Source organism: Pseudophryne corroboree, chromosome 2 (assembly GCF_028390025.1).
Source record: "Pseudophryne corroboree isolate aPseCor3 chromosome 2, aPseCor3.hap2, whole genome shotgun sequence".
In the NCBI taxonomy this organism is placed as follows: Eukaryota; Metazoa; Chordata; class Amphibia; order Anura; family Myobatrachidae; genus Pseudophryne; species Pseudophryne corroboree.
This window is the reverse complement of record NC_086445.1, coordinates 579,778,200-579,782,320: the sequence shown is the minus strand read 5'-3', so window position 1 is coordinate 579,782,320 and position 4,121 is coordinate 579,778,200. Positions and strand designations below refer to the sequence as shown.

Genomic DNA, 4,121 nt, shown 5'->3' with positions numbered 1-4,121 from the left:
AGGATTTGAGTGACGAGACTGTGCACTTCCAGTCACGGGTCCGGAACTTGCGTTCCAGATACCGGAAGTAAGGTGCGCAGTGGAACGCACGCTGCTCTTGTACCGCTGAGAGCCGCGGTTAACAGTGGAATTATGTGTCTAATCGGTATATACGGATTTCAAGCTTTTATTTGTATGTTGTATTTGTCCATGTGTTGTATTTATATGTGTTGTCTATCTGTTTGTTGTTGGATATGAGTATTTGATAGATTGTAATTGATTAATTAGGGGGAGGGTCACTTTAGGGTTTATAAGGGGACCATTTACTGTGCTTTATGATCTTGACAAAGGTTCCACTTGGAACCGAAACGTCGATTACACCCCTTGATTGATGTCTTGCTGCTAATAAAAAAAAGAAATATTATGAAGACTGGTGAGTGCTCCTATTTACTGGATATATATATATATACATATATATATATATATATATATTCCTTTTTTATACCTGTTGTAATAAACGTAACTATAGTATTTTTAATTGAGTGAAAATGATTTATGTACTTTCAGCCATAGCAGGATTGTCAGTAGTAGCGCAACTTTAGTATATATATATATATATATATATATATATATATATATATACTAGTGCATGGATTGGCACTCCGCTCTCATGGGAATAGGTAGCTCCGGTGCCCCCAGTAAAAAGAAGTATTACCAGTACAGGAAGACACTGCGGCACTCGGAGTCTTTAACTTGGAAAACGTGTATTCAAATTAGCACTCCAAACCAACGTTTCGGGGCTGGCACGCCCCTTTGTCAAGGTGAACAGAGATGTTCACCTTGACAAAGAGGCGTGCCAGCCCCGAAACATTGGTTTGGAGTGCTAATTTGAATACACGTTTTCCAAGTTAAAGATTCCGAGTGCCGCAGTGTCTTCCTGTACTGGTATATATACATGTGTACCAGGGAAGCTATCAGCGCCACAGATGCAGTATTCAAAATGTCAACACTAGTAATGGAACCCCCACAGTGAAATAATTAAAAGATATCTGCCTATTGGACACTCCCCTCTAAATTTGGGGCGTCAGCCTATTACCTCAAATAGAATTAGGCACTGGTATAGGTGCCTATGGTGAGCACATGTGAACAGAGGATGAGGTAGTAAAGGCGACCGCTGGTGTCAATTAAATGCAGAGAATAGGCAATTACCTAAAAATTTACACTTTATTTATACTGTGGTGCACTAAAACAAAAACTAGTAAAAAAAAAATGGAAGTTGATACAATAAAAACAATAGGATGCACAGAGGGGTAAAAAAATGCTTAAAAGATTACAATTGGCATAAAAGAGTGGTATATGGGACATAAAAACATATAGGATAAAAAAGAGTCAAAAAGTTCAAAAAGGAGTGAAATATCTTAACTTAGTAGTTGAGGTTTGGATTAAAGTAGCACCCAACGCGTTTCGTCCAGCCTGGACTTCATCAAGGGGTAGTTAGGGACTAGAGACAGATCCTCTATTTATACTCATCATGTAAGGGAAGTGGTGCTTACATCACTTCCTGTGGTTAATTAGTTAAAATGATTAAAATGATCAAGAGAAGCAAAAAGGGAACAAAAGTGTCATAGATAAATGCACTCATGTAAAACCATATGTTGGGTATTGAGAATGTGATATAAAAATGTAGTACAACATGTTTAAAATGTGAGAATAACACGGAGCCGTGGACTTCCTGTCCGGGCCCCGTGTGACCTCATATCCGCCCCACATCCGGCGTCCTGTTTCGCAAAATGCGCATGCGCCGGCTCCGTATGCCGGGACACCTCCGCTGGGGATCCTTGATGCGGCGGATAGGTTTCCTGTGTGCGTAGGGGAACACCATCCTCCGGAGGCCATTCCCTTATCACGGCTGTTCCTCAATGTCCTTGCAATTGCGGCAGCCATGTTTTTGGAGTCAGATACAAATAAAGAGATTCCCAGAGTTCGATTTTTCATCTGGAATATTGTCCTTTATCCAGCACTTCGTACATCTCCATAGTCAGTCATACATATATATAAAAGAGAAAATGGGGTCAGAGTTTTATGTTGGTACAATTTTAATGTGTACCAGAAAACAGTGATAATAAAATATATATCGCAAAAGTAGGTATATTGCATGTCTTTTCTTAGTGTTGATATTTATACTGACATGGTGGAGAACTTGTATGAGAGGCACAATTGCCATAACCGCATATAGGAAAAAATGCATAGGTTTGGGCTAGTATAATTTTAGTATAAAAAGATATTTATAGGATAAAAAGAAGAAGCAGTAAGAGCATTAGAACTTAAGACACAATGATTTGAACATAATATGAAGTTCTTAGTGGGAGTGGGAGAACCCCCAAAGAACTTCGTTATTAAAGGTGGGAAGACGCCATTATATCAAAGGACGGGTAGCGAGATGTATATACACATAGTTAATAGAGCATTCCTCCAGAATTTCTCCCGGCATCTCCAAAGTTATAGACACCCGGTCTTCTAGGGAGGTCTCCCATCCTTATACTGGCCGGGCCCAGCCTTGCTTAGCTTCCAAGATCAGACGGTATTGGGCGTCCTCAAGGCGGTATGGTTGTAATGGTAACGTGGGGATCCTAGGCATAAGCTCAGAGTTATCCGTGTATACAGAAAACACTATCCAGGCCTGGATGTTAGGGTCTGAGGAGTGTGACAGAATTACAAAAGGGGTGCTTTTGAAAAAGGGGGGGGGGATTTTTCTAGGCGAGAATCAACATATCAAGAGCGAAATACATATACGAGTAGGGGGAGCAAGAGGGAAAGGAGGGATCATAAGAGTGAGACTTTCGATGTCGATTGCTTCAAGTCCTCTGTTCTGTCCTTTTGAAAGGATTACAGCACCTGATCTCCCCTGGAGGTCTCCCAGCCATGTACTGGTCAGGCCCAAACACTGCTTCGCTTCCAAGATCGGCCGGAGTTGGGCATGTCCAGTGTGGTATGGCTGTAAAATAATTCAGGAGACAGGGATCTTTTGGCAGGACAGAGGTAGAAATTATAGGGGGGGGGTGAAGTGGGGAGGGGGGGGGGGGAAGGGGGCTAGTATACAAAAAGGGCTTGGGCCTGACCAGTACCTGGCTGGGAGACCTCTAGGGGAGATCAGGTGCTGTAATCCTTTCAAAAGGACAGAACAGAGGACTTGAAGCAATCGACATCGAAAGTCTCACTCTTATGATCCCTCCTTTCCCTCTTGTTCCCCCTACTCGTATATGTATTTCGCTCTTGATATGTTGATTCTCGCCTAGAAAAATCCCCCCCCCCCTTTTTCAAAAGCACCCCTTTTGTAATTCTGTCACACTCCTCAGACCCTAACATCCAGGCCAGGATAGTGTTTTCTGTATACACGGATAACTCTGAGCTTATGCCTAGGATCTCCACGTTACCATTGCAACCATACCGCCTTGAGGACGCCCAATACCGTCTGATCTTGGAAGCTAAGCAAGGCTGGGCCCGGCCAGTATAAGGATGGGAGACCTCCCTAGAAGACCGGGTGTCTATAACTTTGGAGATGCCGGGAGAAATTCTGGAGGAATGCTCTATTAACTATGTGTATATACATCTCGCTACCCATCCTTTGAGATAATGGCGTCTTCCCACCTTTAATAACTAAGATCTTTGGGGGTTCTCCCACTCCCACTAAGAACTTCATATTATGTTCAAATCATTGTGTCTTAAGTTCTAATGCTCTTACTGCTTCTTCTTTGTATCCTATAAATATCTTTTTATACTAAAATGATACTAGTCCAAACCTATGCATTTTTTCCTATATGCGGTTATGGCAATTGTGCCTCTCATACAAGTTCTCCACCATGTCAGTATAAATATCAACACTAAGAAAAGACATGCAATATACCTACTTTTGCAATATATATTTTATTATCACTGTTTTCTGGTACACATTAAAATTGTGCCAACATAAAACTCTGACCCCATTTTCTCTTTTATATATATGTATGACTGACTATGGAGATGTATGAAGTGCTGGATAAAGGACAATATTCCAGATGAAAAATCGAACTCTGGGAATCTCTTTATTTGTATCTGACTCCAAAAACATGGCCACCGCAATTGCAAGGACATTGAGGAACAGC

At 41.5% G+C, this 4,121-nt stretch overlaps 1 pseudogene; it reads right to left on the bottom strand.

Moving 5' to 3' along the window:
• Positions 1-2,862: 2,862 nt before the first annotated feature.
• Positions 2,863-2,982, bottom strand: LOC135052402 (5S ribosomal RNA; annotated as a pseudogene).
• Between the last annotated feature and the right edge of the window lie 1,139 nt (positions 2,983-4,121).